Consider the following 22,786-nt stretch of genomic DNA (forward strand, 5'->3'; position numbering starts at 1 on the left):
TTTATCGTTTCTACTTTGTCAGAAGTGGGATTTAAACAAAGGTCTCCAGGAAAAGCTGCAACCTAAACGCAACGCCTTAGACCACCAACCATCCATCCTGTGTTTCTTATATGGAATTATATTTTATTTCTTTCTACTTGTTGAAAAGAAAAAAAAGTGAAATCATGTAACGAGGGAAATGTCTTTTTTCATGGGAAAAACTAGTACGAGCAAATGTAAAGTTTAGAGCAGCGCTCAATAAAAACGATCAGAAACCGAAAGCGCTTCTTATGCGGATCAGTATATTCCGATACCGGTGGTTCTGCAGAAGAAATAAGAATAGCTGGACTTCAAGCACTGTGTTGCCATTACGGCTACTCTGGCTGCAGCTGTTTTAAGATTTACTCAGCGGGCACAGAAAGTTGTAGGAGGTCAGACTGGTTGCGCTCTCTGAATAACAGTATGCGAATTTAAGCTTATTTAAATAAGAGTATTAACAATATAGTACATGCTCCAAAACCGTTAATCCTACAACAGTGGAATTTGTCAGGATGGCCGAGTGGTCTAAGGCACCACATGCAAAGACTCATACTCCCTGTCGCTTGGGTGTTCTGGTCTCTGAATAGAGGTGTGTTTTCAAATCCCACTCCTGACAGCTAATAGCTTTTCTCTGTCTTTCATTTTCCCGTCTTGTTGTGCTCGCTGACAATGACAGGAGAGAAAAACGGATAAACCAGTTTGCTGGCACATGATGGGCAGGGAAATGCTTCGTGAACACTTCAATGTGATTAGCAGAAAGTCAAATAGGCTTTGATTCTGCCTTAAGTTTGGGTTGCCTGTAATCGAGGAAAGATTTACTGCAAAGTATGTATTCAAATGTGAAAGACCGAAATATAAAACCAGAAGAAGATTTATTAAAACATATCTGTTGTCCCTGCGGTTTCTCCTTTATTTAAATAAACGTGGCATTGTGAAATCAACCTGTAGCTCTACGGAATGCAGTCACTCTCCCGGTGACAGCGGCAGGAGCAGAGAGATTATATCAGAGCTCGAACAGAGAGTTCGGAAATCGAGGGAAATTGATTTACAGAACATTTTATTAACTTTCCCATCTTCTAGGCCTTCCTGAAGTATTTTAGCTTTTTTGTCTATTTCTATACTTTACAGTAGAAAACTTAAACTTCTCTGTTTAGCCAGAGAAGAGAGATATAAGCGCTAAACCCCACAGTAACCTTTGATTCCAATAACCTTAACTGAAGCAGGGAGATCAGTTTCTGCTCGAGACAGCCGTTTTCTGAACTGTTCATCTCCAGCAAAGGCTGGGGACGCTGTATGTCCGAGTTCAGCGGTTATACAATTTGCGTGTCCTCCCTCCTTTATTACCTTCATACACTCCTCTTAAACCACAGCAAACTCCAGGAATATTTCGGTGAACAGGTAGTGGGTCTTTCTTTCCGAGATCACAGGCAGAAAAAATAAACACGCTGAAATAAATTTCCTAAAATCCAAAGAAGTCAAGCCACATTCACGTACGATTCTGATGTATCTCAATAGTTTTGGCACGGATTTGCAATGCTAATCTATTGGGCTCTGCACGCGTGTGTTCGAATCCCAATCCCGTCGGTTTGTGCCTTTGTGTTCTGTTTCTAAGTCGGGTTGGCGGTCTTTTGCTACTGTAGGAGAGCAGCAATATTTCTAGCGTTGGCTGAACATGGCTTAGTAGCTGACAGACAATAGTCTCTTAATATTTCGGCTAAATTTATGTTTTGTACTGCTTTCACCTGATATTAATAGTAGTCCTGATAAACGGTTTTGGGACATGGCGCATCTTGAAAAATGTTCTTGTGAATTTCAGTTTGAAAAAAATGCGCTCACCAGAAACCGGAACTGGTCGTGTTTACATAACGCGCAATGCAATAGCAAAGTTTGGGTTTGAAAAAAAAATAATCTTGCTATGAGTCCTTAGCTGTTACAGGAGGCGTTTTAGGACTTTTAGCTAAAAAATTCATCTTACATTTCTACTCCATCAATATTAGTAATGTTATCTTTATCTAGCACTAAATGTAGCTCTAAATAAATGCAAATGTTAAAATACAATTAAAAATAAATGCTATTCCATATATTGTAACTTTGTGGTATTTAGAATTTTTATCTGAGGATGCAGGGGAAAATATTATACAACTGTGAAAGAGGCTCAAATTTTAATACAATTTCGATCAAAAGAAAACCAAAATCAGTAAGATTTTACCGTTAATATCCCTCGATATCGACGTTCAGTTGAAAGATTTGAAGAAACTCTCAAAGAAGCAACTGCAGTATCAGAGAGTCTTGATTTGAACCGATGTTTGCACCTCAATAAGCCATTAGTCCTCGAAAGAAGCAAAGACAGGTGATTTGAGTGTCACCATGATCCTCTTCTCAATACCGGGGTAAAGTTAGCTCGAAGTTCGAAAACGATTTTGGCACGCCTGTAGCGCTTTCACGAAACCTCTTAGAGATACAAAAACACTTGCTTTGTGTATAAAATACATTGTGGATGATTTCTCAGCCTTTACTTTTTCGGTTTTATGACATTTTTTTGACCAAGCACGAATATTCTTTTGTCCATATCTTCGCAATGGAAGCACAGAACGCCGTCAAACCAAATGCATTTTAAAGACCACGACTTGTGGATATTTCCACACCCTTTACATCAAACTATCAGTGAGCTAATTATCTTTTTTTAAACCTCCGGTTTTTCATCGATGCGTAATTACGCACGAACTGGAACCCGGGGGACCGCTGTGTGCACACGTTCACAACGCGAGAAATACTGTTCAATACGGCTTCATGCGAAAAACCCGTATATGACCATAGGAAGCAGAACAGCGCAGTCTCCCATTACCCAGACTGTAAGCACGGGAATAAAGCTTTGTTTGATTTCTGAAACCCTTCCTTTACATCCTGTTTTCATTCAGGTAAGGGTCAACTATATTCACAATACTACTGACAGCAGGAAGATTAAAATATTCTTTTCTCAGCAGCTTATTAAAAACAGCTCCCATGATGTTCAAACCGACATTTTACACAGAACACTGACACAGCGAAGTCTGTCGCGATTGTGAAAGTTAGAGAATGTGTTCCAGCGGGTGCCTTCATCTCGTGAGCGTCAGTCTCGCCCGTAGCTGCAAGAAGGTTAAAAGCGCACAAGTGATCTGTCTTTCGTCAAAGTAATTGCCGGAGCAGTAAGACGCAGAGCACCATCCAGCAACTGTAGACGATGTTCGGGGAAGAGCTTATTCTGTTTTTAGCACAGGGAGTGAGAATGAGCTCAGTCCGGCTCCCAGCAGAATCCATCCTGGTTTGGTTACAGTGCGTCTGAGGCTCTTTGGATCGCAACGTAAAAAAAACAATTGCTCACATCGTGTGACTTCCACGACAGGAAGGAAAGATATCACTTAAAAAAATCAGAACTGAAGATTTGGATCCTGGGCCTCAATTTGATCAAATTATTAAAATAATAATTATCAAAATATCAGATTGTGTTTCTGCAACATTTCGTGCACAGTACACCATTTTAATCTAAAAAAGTCACAACGAGGGCTTTACACGTAGTCTGGGGTATTTTCCCCTTTTATATTTTTGCCACTTTATATCGAACCTGTTATACTCCCAGAAGTGCACAGTAGCTTGTACTTAATAAAAATGTACAATTCACCACTGGTATAAACAGATGTGTGCCGTGTTTGCCTTTGTAAGCATTTGTTTAAAAAATAAGTTCACAATACGATAAAAACACAGAAAGCACAAACTTTATAATACAACGATACAAAATCAATACCAAATCATTATGCCAATTAAGAACCTATCCTTTGAAAACAGAGAACACCTTTAAATCTACAAAAAAATTGACATTTGTACACATGCAGCCATTCAAAATGGGTGAGGTATTTCACGGCATACCGCAACACGCCCACCGGGGTATCACGCGGTATCACGTGTGTCACGTGACTAGCTATCCAGCGTCGCCTTGTAAAACCGCCAGGGGGAGCTTAACCTCTCATGTACAGCATTCGAGCCTTTAATTTTGAACTGTGTATTACAGCATGTTAATCATCAGTCATTCAAATGTTGGTATATTTTATGAAAGCAAGATTGCTCAGTTGGACAAAAGTACACAACCTACCTTTATCAGAAATATTTATGCATCAAAGCCTTTACTGAAGATATTACTAATAGTATTAATAATGGATGACTTTGGACAAGCTGTATACTCAAAGTATAATTTCTTTAGCACATTTGTACAAGCACTTGGAATCTGTCCAAGCCATACTTTGTCAGGCATTTTGTTTTACTTCAACGGGGCATAAAAACGTCCTTGCTTTTAACAGGGCGTTTCATAATTTCTAGCTACGAGAATGATTTAAAATGCGACACCTATCATTCAACTAGAGCTTAAAATATCACAAGGAAAAATACACACCGGTATTCCATTTCTCCCTAAACATTGTATGCTTCGAAGTCTTTAACTAACGTGATACCGGATACGTCAACAAGCATACTTTTAGAATTTGATTAAAAGGGAATATAATATGGAATCGCGTATCTCAAGAATTTAATAACGGTATGATTATATCCGTGTACTGCGGCAGAACTGTGTAGGGCTGTTTCGCCTACCTGATCATGCGAGCTGTCTTGTAGCCTACTGGTCTAGGTGCGTGACTACCAACTGGCAGGTTGTGTATTCAAATCCAGCTGGTGCTGGACTTTTCATTTTTATTTATTTATTTTTTAATCGCGTAACATAAACATATTACCGTATGCAAACTGTACTGTATACAGTATGTATATGTATATTTAATGTCTTAACTGTGCCCGTTTAAGTATTGAATATTCATATCTAATTTTACCACTGAAGGGAAATCTTAACATAAACATACAGTATATGGCTGGTCTCGGTACTTTAAAGAAAAAAATACACACCAGTATTCCATTTCTCCCTAAACATTGTAAGCTTCGAATGAAACCACTAAATAAAGACATAAATATAGAAATCGTAAGATTTGTTTTATTTAATGTTGGTAGCAGGATGAACTGTCAGAGTGTATATTTTGTCGCAAAGTTGCTACAAGATGTTAACAGTGAAAAAGGTATTTAGAAATGAGTTATTTCAAGATGAAAAAGAAAACATACACGAAACATGGTTTCATTACGACCAGAATCGGTCTTGAGATATTTTTAACTTGATTTACAGTATTTGAGAGGTATGTCTTAACACCGATACTACAGTGCTTAAGTACTGCTCACGTATATGTTTATATTATGCATTTCATACAGTCAAATTACTTTTGAGCAACTAATAAGAAGCGCTAAACGGTATGGTTTTAGTTTCGTTTTGTGCTGGAACCCGTGGATTGATTAGAGATATCAAGTACATACAAGTCATTTTTTAAATGTTGTAGTTCGTCTTGAAAAAATGTTACGAGTACATCATCTATCAACAATTACACAGGTTCTGTTTCCATATTGCGGATTTTGGTTAGGTACAGTATTATCAAATCCAGTGGCGCTGTGTGTTACTTTACTGAGTCCCAATCTGTGATTGAAACCTGTAAAACTGGTTTAATTCGTCACAGCCAGCACTCTTCAGGTGTGAGGGTCTTCTGCTCAGAATGAAACGCTAAAATGTTTGTGTATATTCTAATGGTAGTGGGGGCAGGGTGTGTGGGAACAGGTTTGTTCTTCACACCTGAAACATTTTCTCTGAAAGGATTTTCTTCGAAGTTTAACCGATCTTGTTACAGCATGTTACAGTTTACTATTATTAACCATATTAATTTTAAGTGCTTAATGTAAAATCTTGTAAAAATATATTTTCATTGTTCAAATATATATTAATATACATTAAGTCTGACTATCATATAATAAATTAAATACAAAACTAAAGAAAAAATAGGGTTAAATATAATTCAAAATATTTTGCTAACAATGTTAACTGTTTATGAATTATAAAATGTATTAACTAAGGAGTAGGATGGCACAGTTGTTAGTATGTTTTTTGTTTTGTTTCTTTTTCATAAATACAACAGTAGTACCTGATGTCTCAGTGGCTTTCAAAATTAAATTATGCATGCAAACCTGTGAACTAGAAAGATAACTAAGATTTTAATACTAATTAAATGACCGCGGGCACTTCCCACCCCCTCTACATTCTCAGAGTAGAACAGACTAACCTTCTAATGAAAGACGGTCCACCCCCCACGGACAGGAAAAGTGCCCACAGGCACTTAAACTTAATATGGTCAGTAACGGTAAACAGTAACATGGTAAGAAGGAGCACGTACAAACGTTTTCGAAATAACCACATGTAAGACTCTGATCCTAAAAATGTTTAGGGAGAAAGTGGAATACTGGTGTGTATTTTTTCTTTAAACTACCAATACCAGCCATATACAGTCTGTAACGTAGGGATTTCTATATGTCTTTATTTAGTGTTTACATTAGTGACAAAAGCTAAACTTTTAGCTTCAGTAACGTGTACATATCTCCCCTTTTTATAAAACCACTTGGTTGAAAACTGTTCCAGAGCCACTGTTGTTTCATCAGTGAAAAGTACATCATGAAATGCCTCTCCCTGTTCAATCCACTGGAAAAAAGAAAAGGAGCATAAAGCTTCTGATGGTCATAAACGATATTCATTTAGGAGCAGCATCAGAGGTATGTTTTTAACTGCACTGCATTGGAGAGAATACCATAGTGTGTTTTTTTTTTACTCCCTGGCGGAAACTGGCTTCCAGAAGAATCAGTATGGCTCTGAGATTAAATAAAACTTCACAGACATTAACGAAGAGCATAACGCGTGTACTGTATACACTGCAAGTACTGTACAACCCAACTCTCTGCAGGAGTGCTGGCTGTGACGAATTGAACCGGTTTCACGGGTATTTTCAAAGTAGGAGGCGAGATTTCCAGCGAAAGACACCCCCCCCTCAAAAACCCAGTAAATACAGTACCTACTAGTTAAAGGCTAGGCTCCCGACTACGGCGAAAGGAACCCTTCTTTCATTAGAAGACAATGAACATATTTTAGCCCTGAATGAATTAATAGCAAACATGGTTTACATAAAAGACATTTTTCCAAGAAAGTTTAGCCTTTGTCACTAATGAAACCACTAAATAAAGAGATAAATAGAAAAATCTTAAGATTTTTAAAGTACATGACTTTGCTAAAATTTATTTGAAAATAAAAACAATTACAACCGCCAGGGGAGAGAGAGAACAGGGGAGGGATGTTGGTTTTGCATAAGGGGCGGGGCTATGGAAAGTAGGTATGTTTGGGAATGTGTAGTTACATGTTCTGGCTGTTTGTGAATTATCGTTGTTGAGTATGGAGTGTTGAGGTATTGATTTTGTGTAATGCTTTATGTTGAAAATTGAGGTGGATTTTGTTTATGATAAACAGGATAAACTGGGATGGGAGGAAGGTTTGGTTTTGCATAAGGGGCGGGATTATGATAATTGGAGGACTTTGCGAGTGTAAAATGGTTTGATTATTTGATTTTGTATTGTGGTTGTTATCTATGTTTTTGGTTGGTATTATGTTTATATGGTTGTTTTTGTTGGTTGGTTGTTATTATGGTTATTAATAATACGATCTATAGTTGAAATCTGAGCCTTAATAAAAAGAAAAAGCAAGTGATTAGGTTTATGAGCAATCTAATTACTTATTCGTTTAAAAAGCTATATAAAATAAAGTTTATTATTAATTTGCTGGACAGACCGGTGAACATTATTATGCATAAGACAAAGATAACGATCCTGATCAGTTTAGAAATCTGTGTACGCTGTAAAGTTTTTACTTCTTAAACTTTTAAAATACACGTTTTGAATAGAAAGAAATCCTCTTCCTGGTATAGCAAACCAGCATGTCTTTTTTCTCCAATCAGAGGGGTGTCAGATGGTGTCAGCCAATCACCATTCTGCGTTGGGTAGCAACGGGTGACTGTTCTCAGGCGGAAGATGTAAACAGCTTAATGTTCGTGTTAAATATTTTTTTTTAATTCAATTAAACGGGCACAGTTAAGACATTAAATATACATATACATACTGTATACAGTACAGTTTGCATACGGTAATATGTTTATGTTACGCAATTAAAAAATAAATAAATAAAAATGAAAAGTCCAGCACCAGCTGGATTCGAACACACAATAGTCACGCACCTAGACCAGTAGGCTACAAGACAGCTCGCATGATCAGCCAGGCGAAACAGCCCTACATAGCTCTGCCTCAGTACACGGATATAATCATACTGTTATTAAATTCTTTAGATACGCGATTCCATATTATATTCCCTTTTAATCAAATTCTAAAAGTATGCTTGTTGACTCCGGTATCACGTTAGTTAAAGACTTCGAAGCTTACAATGTTTAGGGAGAAATGGAATACTGGTGTGTATTTTTTTCTTTAAAGTACCAAGACCAGCTATATACTGTATGTTTACGTTCCAAAATTAATATCGTTTATGGCCTTCACACGCATTACAGTATGCTCCTATTCTTTTTATGCTCAGCTACTAAGATTTCCCTTCAGTGGTAAAATTCAATATCTACAACGGGCACAGTAAAGACGTTTACAGTAAGTCTTTCTACGACAGACCAACGGACCACGAGTGCCCCTGTCGGTCAACCAATCACGCACCGCGGTATCACGTGTCATCTTACCTGCGGTACGTGTCTGTACCGCTCACTTTGAATGGCTGCATCTGTATGTATTTTTGAATTACAAAGCAGACAGAGTAGTCCCTTAATTCAAAGATCAGATCTTGGCCAAAACAAGACAATCAGACGTGGGCTGAATTCGGAACAGGAACCTCTACTTCGTCGTTTATTGAGCTTTTGATCAATGTCTGAATGAAACAGATTCGCTTTTTTAACTCTTTGATTAAAGTACACAAAAAGCACCTTCCTTCAAACCGGAATCAAACCAGCAACCTAAGGACGCCTTGCTGATTACACTACACTCCTACGCTCGACTAACCGAGCTATCGAAGGTATGTCGGCAGGCTCTCTTGCACATACTGCCTGATGTAGTGAAATGTTCCGGGTGATTTAAATCCCACTTCGACATCAAGTTTCCAACTCATTTCCTTAGTCTTGTTTACCTTGAATTTAAGCCACGAACCAGGATTCTACTCTATACACTTCCAGGGATCCCAGTGGGCAAAAGACGTATAATATACGTCTATTAAACGCATAACTTAGACGTCTAAATGTGGTCTACAATTCGTCTAGAATGAAATTCTAACATACGTCTAAAGTTATACGTCAATTATACGTCTATGTTTAGACGTTCATTATACATAAATGGTTGGAGTTCTATTATACGGATACATTTCGAGGACTATTATACATATATGGTTGGAGTTCCGGATAACTTTAGAGGACTATTATACGTATATGTTTTGAGGTCTGTTATACGGATAACTTTAGACGTCTATTATACGGATAACTTTAGACATCTATTATACGGATAACTTTAGATGTCTATTATACGTATATGGTTAGAGGTCTATTATACGGATAACTTTAGACGTCTATTATACGTATATGGTTAGAGGTCTATTATACGGATAACTTTAGAGGTCTATTATACGTATATGGGTAGAGGTCTATTATACGTCAAAGATGGGTTTTATAAGTGTAGAAACAAGTAAACCAAGCCAATGATTTGGTTTAGAAATGTATTCTGAAAATACACATTCACACCTGAAAAATTAAATTATACATTGTATGCAATCAATCAACAATCAACATATGGGCAATAATCATAAAAAAACACAACTAGTCTTAAACTTCAGCTACAAATTCTGGTAACATCAATATAAAGTATAGTAATGACAAACACAAACTAATAACATTAACACACTATCTAACTCAAAACCACATTTTGATTCAAATATAAATTTTAAAATGTACAACTTTATTTATTTATCCAAATTCTTTTCAGTGTCCAGATCTCCTGGCCCCCTGCCTTGCATATGCATTCTTCAAGTAACGCATTGCGTGCTCCTTTATATCTTTTTCTTTCGATGTAGGGTGGGACTTCAGCACCGCAGCTAGGAGAAAATTATATAATATTACTACTTGAATAAATGATGGTTAATATCTTCTTGAGTATAATCTCAAAAATGAACCATTAAGGTTTACTAAGCTCAAAGCGGAAATAAACGGATAAAATGTGGCTTGCATCACAGCAATTGAGCAATAAAGTCTGTCCTAATTAAAGAGTACCCAAAGTTTGAAAGTACAACATAGAATAGGAGTACCTTTAATTACTCTATAAAGACTTTCTATAAAAGTGTCTCCCAGGCCTCTCTTTTGTTGTTTATCTTTTCGGTTTGTGCCAGCGAAGTTGAATTCTGTCATCAGTTCATTTGTCATAAGTCTGAAAACCAAATTTTCACTGAGTTTAGACATTTTTTCAAGTGAGTTTCCACTCAACATTTATTTACTCAAATATTTAGGATCAAATGTAGTACTGTAATCCTTATATTTTAAAAGACAATTTTGCAGTTTTACACCTTGCACATTCAGTGGTTAACACATAGGTATCTATAAGCTCAATTCTGTGGATATGTTAATTTGATCGAAGTAAAAATTTAATGTAAAAACATTTTAAAAAAATCAATAAGCAATACCTTGACAAGACTGTGAAAACACTCTCTCTGACATTACTGCCACCTACTCTCTGAAGTTGGTTTATCTGGAAATAATATTATATTAGAAATAATATTAGAAGCTATTTTTACTACTAGATCTTCATTAATCAACTAATCAGACATACCCATTTACACATTCATGGAACAAACACATTTTCACGTATTAACTGCACTTTTTTGCAGTATTATCTCAGTCTAAAAATACAAAGTGACCATTTTTCAAAGTAAAAAAAAATTGTAGTAACTTTTTAGAACATGAAAACACGTTATTTTGCCATTAAAGGATAAGCAAGATTATACATTATAAACTAAAAATATGAACTTATGCCAGAGATGGATCATATTAATCAAATGTAGGCTATAAAATTATGACCCATCTGAAACCTAGAATATTGGTAGTGAATATTTTCTACACCACAGTGAGAATATAATATCATACCAGCAGGTTTTGATTGTCCATGCTGTCAAGTGCTTGCTCATATGCACAGAACTCTTCCATTGTGGTCCTGATGTGGAATTGGGAGTCCACCGGTTCCGTGGACCTACCCAAACGCCTCAATTCATCCCTCATCTCTATCAGGAGGCCCAATACCCGCTTCTGAAACTCTGAAATAATTTACATTTTATGTCAGCATTTAAAAGGAATTGGGTTAGGATTTTCTTACACTTTTGTCACATTAGCATTACTGTAGTGTTGCTAATGTGCTACATGCAATTTATAATCTTAAAAATAAAAAATTCCCACATCTGTAGTTCATTTTAACTGTACTTACTTCCTTCTGAAAGAGGATATTTCTCTCTTTTCTCTTCTGGTCTGGACATGGTCTTCTGCCTGGGAGACTCTGAAAAGAATTCAGTTATGGAAAACATTTACTTTATCACATAACTTAATATTTCAATTTAGTCATTTAGTTTGTCATAGAACTTCATCTCAATTTCATAGAGTAATTAGATGTAGGCAAAAAATGTAGTAATACCTTCAGGAATGTTGAAGCCAGAACTCGGCACCGTTTTTTTCCTTGGGGAGGTTCTCACCTTTGATGGTTGGGCTTCAATAACATAAAAAATGGTGTTAACTTGTCTTAAAATATGATTGATGATGGTTATCTTCTGAGTACATTCAGAAAACATTTTAACTTTAATTCCAATAACCTACCTTTAAACGTACTTGAACAGCTGAGTGAGCTCTGGGAGACACTCTTCCTAGGAGAGAATCTCAGTTTGGGGGGTGGCACTGGCAGCTTCGGTGGCTTCTTCTTTTCTAAACAGAAAAAATATGGCAGTAAAATATTTCATATCAAATTAAATTATTTAATCAACTTTATCTGTAACTTTTTACAATGAATTTATTTCCTTTATTTTGTGAACTTTGAAGGGAGAGAAACTGACTTACTTGGAGTAGCAGCATCAGAATCAAAGTCTGTAATATAATAGAAAATTTTCATATTTCAATATAATACTGAAAATTAGTTTAATATAGAATAAGCTAACCAAAATTTTAAGCAATTTCAATTATCAACAAATCTGATAAGATTTTTAACATTTTCATACAGAACACCTTTCAAAATGACTTATTTTAAAGAGTTGTAAAAAAAATCAATAACAAGGTACAAGCTAAATGAGGCATCAGTTGATATTAAGAACTGTTTAAAAATATAGCTATTGAGATTGAGATTGTTACTTTTACATACCATCAACGTAATCGGAGAACACCCGCTTCTTACTTTTGCGTTTTGGATTGGGTGTCTCATCCTCGTCTTCAGCATCCGTAACAGAGGTGGTTAAATCAAAGTGATCACACTCTGATTTCTTGTCTACAAATAATTATATTTACATTACATATGATCAAATATGAAAAGGGTATTGTTGCACTAATACATGTACATAGACAGTTACTGTAAATATTCAATCGGAATTTATAATAATTAACAGGAATTTGCTCTTATTTTCAAAGAAAGCTATACCTGATATATGTTTAACTTTAATGAGCTTGAAGGTAACCCAAGTATCTTTATTAGGGTTGGCCTTCTCTTTGTATAGTTTTGTGGCCTGCTTTGGATCATTCGGCCACCACACATACTCTCTTCGGGCATCCACCCAGTTTGAGGGCAAGACTCCCTCAACCTCCCCCTCCTGCTCTATCCAAACTGCACGTGTCCACATCACCTGAAACAGACATACACATTTTAATTTTGAGTCTTAATTCAGATTGTGGTGCTGATTACTAAACGTATGTTCGCTTATAATGATTATACTCAATAAAAACACATAATTCAATAATAAACATTCTGCTTTATTTATACATTTGTAGTTAGATGGTATTCACTACATGCAATTCCTCACAAACTTTAAAATTTAAACTTCACCATGAGAAAAGAGCAGACTGAAGCATCCTGTGTGAATCAAAGTTGCAACTTCTTCATGGAACAGGATTATGTTCTATGCCATGAAGAAGAGGGAAAAGGACATAACCAGCACCATATGGGAGACACACTACTTTTCTGTGCAACTCTTTTACAGAGAGGAATTTCTCCCTTGCATGCACCTCCAGACTATTAACATATACAATATTAAGCAGTTTTGACTCACATGGTTCAGTGAAGAAGTTACAAGTCTGAGTTTGTCGTACAACATCACATAGAAGACTTCTGTCTGCTCTTTTCTCCTTCACAAATGCAAAGTCCTCATTATCCAACAGGAAACAACAGTCTTTTTGTCTTGACGAAATATACATCCGTGAACCAGATGCTTCACAGTTGCTCTGAACTCTTTCCTTCTCCTTCATTCTCTTTACTACTTGAGCTATAGGGTTATGACTGTTCCGCACTAGTTTCTTCAAGGACTGTAAAAAGTTTTCAAATGGGAATGCAGATACATAATTTAAGGAACAATTAAATTGTACCACATCCTGATGTAGATGTCTCAAACTGTGCACATTATATACAACAAATGTTGGTCCATACAAATGCTGAGCATTGTCAACAAAGGTATCAAGCAGTTTTTGGGCATAGTTGAGATAGGCATTTCTCTTTCTTTCGTCCGAGTCCAACATAATGGAAAGAGCAACTGTTAGCATCAGAAAATGGGTGTATAGTTCCTTTGATACAACATTACGAAGCACAATGGGGCCTGTATACAAAAGGAACTGGCGGAACTCTGTAGCCTTCCATCTGTCAAGCTCTGAGAGGGATCTTGGCTGTCTAGCAAATTCCCCAGGCATCTTTCCGCTAAGAATTTCCAAATTATCAGAAATTTCTTTCCTCTGCCTGACAGACAGTCGACATTTAGGTGGTCCTTGCTTTAAGAAAATAAGAATTCTCTTGCCAACACCAAGACCTAGATGCATGTAGTCAAGGGAGAATTGGCTTATGCACCCAATTCCAGCAGCAGCTAAGGGAGAAAGTCTTTGTTGGTGTTCCTTGTACTCAAAGTTCTTGAATTGTTCATCTGTATGATCATTACATGCCTCGTCCCCTGTGAAAACAACTCTTCCCTCCCAGCTCCCTTTAATTTTGCATCTTTCGCAGCCAAAGTACGAATTGTGTCCTTTGCAGCATTTCAGATATGAGCGTGCAGGGGCATCACATATAAAAGCCTTCACAGTAACATTAAATACTCTATCTTCAAAGTGAATGCCATTATTGGTGAGTAACTTTAACTCCTCTAAAAAGTCACTCACATAATCATCAACTGATTCAGGCTTGGACCCTCCACAAAATAATGCTACAATGAAAGGCTGGAATTGATGAAAAGAGCACAAAATAGGCCAAAATTGCACAGATGTAGATTTGAAGAGAGGAACTCCATCAACATTGATACACAGGTCTACAGAATGCATGCCTTCTTGGAATGTTTTAGAAGAAGATATGTTTTTCAGGATTCCTTTCTTTAATCCAAAGTAAATGTACTGACCGCCGCATTTATCACTGATTTGCACTTTATTAGGTGTTTGAAGGAGAGTCCTGCAATCCTTTGGAAGCTTGTGCCCCTGACGTCTCAATATCTCCAATAAATCATTGAAACACTGTCTTTTACAACCATGCTTTGCAGACCAAGCTACAAGTTCGGTAGATAGATTTGGCCTTGCTGGGTCAGTCTGTGCCTCATCTACAAGGTCAGTAGATTCAGGACTGGGGTCAGTTACATCAGATTCATCAGAGTCAGAAATTTCAACCTCATTCAAGATTTCTTCTTCAGAAGTAATAACTTCTTCAGTGTACCCATAGTCATTTGAATCCTGGTGTGTAATGTCATCACTGACACAAGCACCCATATCACCAGAGGACTGTTCCACATTCTCGTCCGTGGTGTCATCTATGTGAAAACTGTCATCTTGATCATCACTGCTGGATTCTGCAAGAGCATTTAGCTCTGCACGTCGCTTCCTCCATCGGGATAAATAGTGCTTTGACATAAAGTCTGATTTGGTGTGCCCCCTGCGTGCTGATGTGCACCTACAGATAATTGTAACACATGCAAATAAACAGTAAATAAACAGTGACTGTTGTATGTCAGGTACTATAAGGACGATGTAATATAAAAGGAAATGGTATCAACTTTTCTTAAGAAAATATAAATAGAAATTGTCATTCAAAGAAATCAACATATAATTACATTTTTTTTCAGGCAGGTGGCAAGACCCCCTCGTGAAACTCCTGTATGCAAACCTGTGTAAATAAATTACATACAGCACTGTTGCATGTTTTAGACCATACCGTATGCTCGGTAATTTCCCGCCATTCCTGTCATCAGTTTTATTTTTGGTATTTTAACAGAGATTTTCTACCGTTTACATTTATATAATCTAATTTGATTAAGAGAACAAAATGACTGTGATAAAAATGTTGTTAACTTCAAAAGGGTGAGTAAGAAAGGTCACACTACGCAGGTATTTCCCGTATATCATTGCCTAGTTAAATTTAGAACAATAACATTATTTCAGAAATCACACAGAAAGGAGTATAACTCCACGATTATTTTTTCCCATAAAAACATATCGTTATTCCTTAAAGTTGTCTTGCTGAGGCAATTCTAATTTCTAAGAATATCCATATATTTTTAGGAGAATCAGAGAAAATTATCATCACATACTTTACAAATTTATGGGGTACTATAACATTAAGGGTTGTTTAGCATTGACGTTGTTAAAGGTACATGTTACATACTTATTTTCAATGACCTGCTGAACATGTGCTGTTTTTTCTGATTCTCAAATTAGAGAAACGGCAAAACGATTTTGTGTAATCTTCCCCTTCACACTATTTTTATGTGCCATTTTTTGCTTATTAACATACTTTTTTAATCAAAATAATATTAAGTAAGATCTGTATGTATTCAGATAGTATTATTATTATTATTATTATTTATACTTCGCTGCGATATTCGCGGACTTCTTCTACGATTGAAAAACGTGGCCAAAATGGCGACCAACGAATACTAGCAATGCATTGTGGTATATAACCGGAAATTATACTGGGTTAGATATTTTCTCAACGTATGCGTTTATTAATGTTGTCGATATTATGGTTGAAATTTAAAATTGATAATACATGTGCCCCCTGCTATGTGCTGATGTGCAATTTTAACGCATACAGTTAGTAAGGATCAGTCACTGTTATTATATACAGTATAATGACATTATGGAAAAGGATTGGGAACAGGCCTGGCGTAACGGGGGGAGGAGTGTCGTCCCTTCAGTTTTGGGCAAAAGGATTTACTTAACTTAATTTGCGCCATAAAAAAATAGTTGTACTTTGTCAATGGTCAGACAATACTAAATGACACGAACAGTCACTCAGTCTGTTTGATGGGCAGGAGGGCTATCCGTCCAGGAACTGCACATATCAGTGTCGTTATTGAGTGTCAACATTACGATCCTGTTTGCTCAGGTGGACCGATTCCTTGCAGGAGTTTATCATTATACTTAAAATCGTTATATAACTAGGACTAGTTATAGCAGTCTGTGCTTTCTGTTGGTTTTACAACATTTTTTTCTTAACGATTCAGAACGTCCATGTAGCTGCAAAAATGAACGCTGGTACTTTTCGCTCCAGGCAATACAAACCGTGAGAGTGACGAAAAATGTGAAACTGAACTTCATCACAAATACCAGATTGCTAGTCGTTATCTTCTATCATGAAGCACTAATCAATGGCATAGCTGCGAGATTTCATTTGGGTAGCTGCACCGTACAGCTCCGTTTCAACCGAAATATCACTCCCCCCTCAGAATTTCAGACGCCCCCCTACAGCTTTTTCCCCGGGCACCGCGCACTGATGGGGGACAGGGTATCCAGGAAATGGTATCAACTTTTGTCAAGAAAATAAAAATAGAAACTCTATAGGCACTCAAACATTTTACTGTTTTTTTTCAGGCAGGTGGCAAGACCCCCTCAGCAAAACCCTTGTATGCCAAGGTGTGGGCATTGATTCGTCGAATATACGTATATTTACGGCGAAATTACGTCCATACGTATATATACGTCGCCTCGACGTATAATCAACGTCGAATTGCAACCGTAAAATCGACGACATGAATAAACCCATATATAACATCGAAAACACATCTAACACAGTGCCTGAGGCTTTTTACTGTATGTATCGTGTGTGCCGCAACTAGGAGTATACGGCACTCTGCACAGTGCACGAAGTAAATTATTTTGCAGTAATTTATTTATTATATTTACTATATTTATTATACACGTGTAAATTAATAACTGCAAAATAATTTACTTCGTGCACTGTGCAGAGTGCCGTATACTCCTAGTTGCGGCACACACGATACATACAGTAAAAAGCCTCAGGCACTGTGTTAGATGTGTTTTCGACGTTATATATGCGTTTATTCATGTCGTCGATTTTACGGTTGCAATTCGACGTTGATTATACGTCGAGGCGACGTATATATACGTATAGACGTAATTTCGCCGTAAATATACGTATATTCGACGAATCAATGCCCACTGGGATATTACAAAATGTTTGATGGGGCATCAATCATTCCAGGCGGAAATTGACTCCTTTTTTTTCTCGAGGGATCATATTAAACATTTCATTAGTATCGAGAGGAGGATCACCATGAGACACAAAACAAACAGTTTCTTTCTGTCTTCATTAGAAAGTAGCATTTGTGCTACATTAATAATATTTTTGTGGAAATAAAGAAGTTGTAAATTTTAAAATTTATATTTGAATCGAAATGTGGTTTTGAGTTAAATATTAGCGTGTTCAAGTAATTAGTTTGTGTTTGTCATTACTATATATTACTATATATATATCGCCATATTACTAGAATTTGTAAGTTTACTAGTTGTGTTTTTTAATGATGATTAGACATTTGTTGATTACAATATTGTATATAATGTATAATTTGAACTACATATTTTCCAGGTGTGAATAATTGTATATTTTAAGAATACATTTCTAAAATAAATCATTGGCTTTATTTACTAGTTTCTACACCTATAAAAATCTTTCTTTGATGCATAATTGACCTTTAACTATATATGTATAATAGTCTTCTAAATGTATCCATATAATAGAACTCCAACCAATTATGTATAATAAACATATAATCATAGATGTCTAATTGACGTATAACGATATACGTATATTAGAATTTCATTCTAGACCAGTTACGGAGCACATTTACACGTCTAAGGTATGCGTTTAATAGTCGTATATTCTACATCTTTTGCCCACTGGGATGTGCCGATTTTAACTTAGCAAACCAAGATACACATTTTCTAATGAAGCCTTAATTAAAAGACAGTTTATTTCTCGAAAGCGTGTTATGTAAAAAAAGAGAAAAACAAAAATATATGGATGTCAATCTTTCAAAGCTGAAGATTTTACTTTTGAAAAAATGACATTTTATGTATGCAGATGCATTCGCTGGTTTTAGAACTTTGCTGTACTTCCTGAATCATTTTCAGTATTATAAAGTGGGTGTAGATTTTTCTTTCATGTTAGGACGCGAGTGTGTACATGTGTTTGATTTTTGTTTCACTGATTCTCATTGAAGATTTGGGAATTAATGACAAAAGAATCAGTTGCCTCAGAAAGCAGAAGGTTTGGTTCTCAACGATATTGAAGACACGTCCATGTAGAGCAGCGGGTGATGATTTGTACTATAAAAGACCAAGTGCTCAAAGTGACGTCTGCGTTTGCCGTTTAGACTTTTCATCTCGGGCGCGCTTTTAGAAAGCAAAGATAGAGCAGTTGTGTTGAATCGCTATATGGCAACTGTTAACAAAGTGGCGCAGCGGGAGCGTGCTGGGCCCATAACCCAGAGGTTGATGGATCGAAACCATCCTCTGCTATGTACACTGTATGCATGATTGATTTAGCACACCATCAATTTAATGAAGTGAATTTAAACTGATTTTTTCTCTCGTGTGTATACAAGCTTCACACTTAAGGTACTCTTTCATCTTTACCAATAGCAGATGCCCAAATGTATCTTCAGAGTTTCCTCAATTCCTTCAAATTAACATCCATATCAAAGCAATTATGTGTATATATATATTACAATTAAGGCACATATTAAAAATATCAACGCACATTTGTATAATGCTCATTTAATAATGATTGTCAAGGATTGTCAAGTTCTCCAACAAATCTGTGTTCTAATTTTAAAATATTTTTGCTAAGGATACAACGGGTGTATAAATGAATTCTCCCAACATTCAGTTAAAGAAAAATTCCACACGTGAAGATGGTTTTCTTGGACATTGACTTAGGTACTTAATTGTTTACTTGTTGTAGTTGCACATGAGTAAAACACGAAGATCTCCTGCAACATTCAAGAGGGTTTGCGAAGAAATCCCTTCAATTTTTAGCGGAGATTATGTTTACATCATCACAATCTGAAGCACGTCCCTGAGTGCGTTTGACCCAGCAGCCCTTTGTTTAACAGCTGCACAGGGACACAATCCCGTTGCTTTTCACAAATCACTGGCATTTTTTTGCAGCATTTCTTCTGTCCTGAGAAGCAAGATTTGTATTTTATCTTTCAGAAGTTGTATGAATTTCTTGAAGTTCAGAAACAACTTGTTCCAGAAAGGAAATGAACACTTGCTTCAAAGTAAATCAAGACGTATGTGTCTCTTGCTGTGTGTGCTCTTATCTGTCCATCTCTCTTTCCTCTTCTCTCTGGCAGTCTGTGTAGAGTATCTGAAGGGGATGTAACACCACTTGGAAAAGAAGAAAAATTCTCAGAGGCAGAATTAAAAATCATCATTCTCTTCTCAGTCAGATTCACAGCTCAGACTTACACTCAGACAGGATCTCAACTCCATAGTGCTCTCTATCCTCACAATCCAGAACCAGAACATATTCAGACAATCAGTGCTGCTACATGAACAATATCAGACAGAACGGCCTGGACTCATGTCACATTTCCCCCTTTTATCCTTCCTCCCAGCCCTCTTAGAGACATAAAAGAGCTCCTGGTTCTCCTCTCTGTGAACTGGGCTCAGGGGTCACTGATCTGGCAGTTGTGGGCTCTGTTCCAGGTCGAACGCAAGAAGGTTCTATTAATGCTTTGCAGGACTTCCAGCCCTTCAGTATTACTTTCTTTACTGTATGTCAGCCTCCCAAAATGTTTATAAATGTTTTATAACACATATCAGTGTGTAATTATCTTATTATTTATATAGAGTATTTATGTAATAAATACCAGTATTGACACTATTATCAGTATATTGATTATTTGTAGCCGATGGTCCGATGGTCGTGTCTACAATAGTGACCATTTGACCAGTCTGTAGCTCTGAGCAGTGGGACTCAGATCTCACAGAAGACCCGTCTGTGTGTGATTCCATACCAGCCCTGGGATTCAGCTACTCTCACAAATGTCTCATAGACCGTCTTATAAATTTACAATTAGATGAAGTCATGTAACAGTTTTACAGATAATTTAAATAATCGGACAGCAATTTTGGCAATGGATACATCTCCACATGGGGGAAAGAAACTGAAATATATGTGCTCACTGTAAAGTAGGAAGAGGTGGTCAGACAAGCAAAACCACTTTGCAGATAATGTGAAGTGACATTGTTTTGTGTCAATCAGCTCACAGATTTCGCTTCATGTGCCTTAAGCTGTGAAATTTGTATGGTTGTTGAATGAGATTGGTTTCTTCACAAGCCCTGTCAATTGCCAATGGAGAGCTTGCCGACGCACACCTTCATGAAGACTCTCTTTTCGATTTCATTGTCAAGTCGCCTCCTTTGCATACAATAGTAGCACCGACACTAAGAGAAAGGATGAGAAATGGCGTTTATCAAGCGATTGCAGTGTTTGTTTGACTGAGGATCTTTGTGTGCTGAACTGGCCTCTGGAGAAGTGAAGTGCAGTAAAACAGAAGGTTTGTGTCACTCAAGATTGTTACAGAACAGAACAATACAATTACAATACTTTTGTGAGAGTAAATATTACTGGTGCATCACAGTTCTTATAATGGTGAAAACAGGAGCACCTTCTTTACATTTTTGACTGAAGTATTTAAAGAAATAATATCACTATGCAATTCATAAATGCAATTGAGCTCCTCTAAATGTTCTAGTCTAATGAAACAATGTATAGAATTAGGTGACAATATCGGAATTCATTCAAATGAAAATTAAAAGATTAATTTTCAGCAACAAAAAAAGTGCTCGGAAACAAGAATGAAACCTTACATTCACCCTCTACATTAGCAGCGAACAGTAGGACAGAAGGTTAGTGTCACTGGACACTGCGTCAGAGAGGCCGATCTCTTCTCCCTCATTATGCAGGCTTACCCACTCATGATAAACTGTCCTCCAGCGATACTCAGCTGCCATCATCGACTCAGACATGACGTTCATGTACATATTATATCTTAATATGGCACTGCGTTACAATAATTTGATCAAAACAACTGGTGAAAAAATAATAATCAAATATTTCTTTCCTTCTTTTAGTAGATAAAGTCTACTTTATCCAAAAAATAAAACAAGATTTATTTTTTTTATTAAATCTGTCCAAAAAAAATAAATTTGTCCAAAAAAGAAGCATTTATTCCTTTCCTCTCCTACCAACCCTTACTAGTCACCTAGTTTTTAATTAAGAGCTGGATTTAAGCTCTAGTCTCTTTGGGGGTGTGAGTTGGAATCCCACTGCTGCCAAATATCTCCATCTCAGTGTTAAGAAGCAAAAAACACACATCTGCTGCAGAAGTAACAGGAGAATTTGTGCCATTCAGCCTTATAGCGTGATGTCATTTTCTCATGCTCATTTTTAGATGCTTGTGATCGAATCTATGATTCTTATGAGTGTGCCCTCCATAAAGGTAACACAGATATAACGTGCCAAGTTTTCAGAGAACCGCATTAAATACAGGTCAGAAGAAGGCGACAAAGTGTCCGCTAGGCAGTTCAGCGATTTCAATGGTGTTCTCTGTTGTTTAGGTCCAGAATGACACCCGTTACAACCAGGAAACACACAGTGTCAGGCATCAAAAAGACTTCCCATAACCCTGATCCTCTCCTTGATCCGGTGATGGCATCCAGACATTTCCTGCAACAAAGCCAGGATACGGTCTTCAACAACACGAGTGAAAAGCTAATTCCCAACCTTTGCAATCCTTTGCAAAGAAGGACCGCATGTGCTCAGTGTTAAATGCACTGTTCATTATTAATAATAATAATAATAATAATCTTTACATTATATAGCACCTTTAAAGGTGGCTTTTCAAAGCGCTTTACAGAATGACAACAATAAAGTTAAAAAATACACAAGATAAGCAGGATGAGAATACACAGTTAGAGGAGACAATAGATGGTGGTATTAAATACAGTAGGAACAGAGGGGTAAAGAATAGTTCATTAAAGGCTCTTCTAAAGAAGAGGGTTTTGAGTCTGGATTTGAAGGAGTTTAGAGAAGGTGACTCTCTGATATCCTTGGGGATAAAGATCCAGAGCTTTGGGGAAAACAGCAGAAGGCCCTGTCACCCATAGAGTGTAGTTGGACTGGGGGACAGATAGGAAATCACAATTAGAAGAGCGAAGGTTGTGAGGTGGGGAATAGGGCGATAACCCAGACAGGTACTGAGGTGCCAAGCCATGGAGAGCCTTATAGGTGAGCA

General features: G+C 36.8%; 1 long non-coding RNA gene across 1 annotated transcript; it reads right to left on the reverse strand.

Annotated features, from left to right (window-relative positions):
- Positions 1–11,226: 11,226 nt before the first annotated feature.
- LOC138243123 (uncharacterized) lies at positions 11,227–12,880 on the reverse strand. The gene is made up of 6 exons (XR_011191987.1): positions 12,370–12,880; positions 12,072–12,098; positions 11,835–11,939; positions 11,656–11,727; positions 11,452–11,520; positions 11,227–11,284 (listed from the first exon to the last, which is right to left on the reverse strand). It is a non-coding gene; the product is annotated as an uncharacterized lncRNA (long non-coding RNA).
- Between the last annotated feature and the right edge of the window lie 9,906 nt (positions 12,881–22,786).

This window comes from Lepisosteus oculatus, chromosome 14 (assembly GCF_040954835.1).
Source record: "Lepisosteus oculatus isolate fLepOcu1 chromosome 14, fLepOcu1.hap2, whole genome shotgun sequence".
Taxonomy (NCBI): Eukaryota; Metazoa; Chordata; class Actinopteri; order Semionotiformes; family Lepisosteidae; genus Lepisosteus; species Lepisosteus oculatus.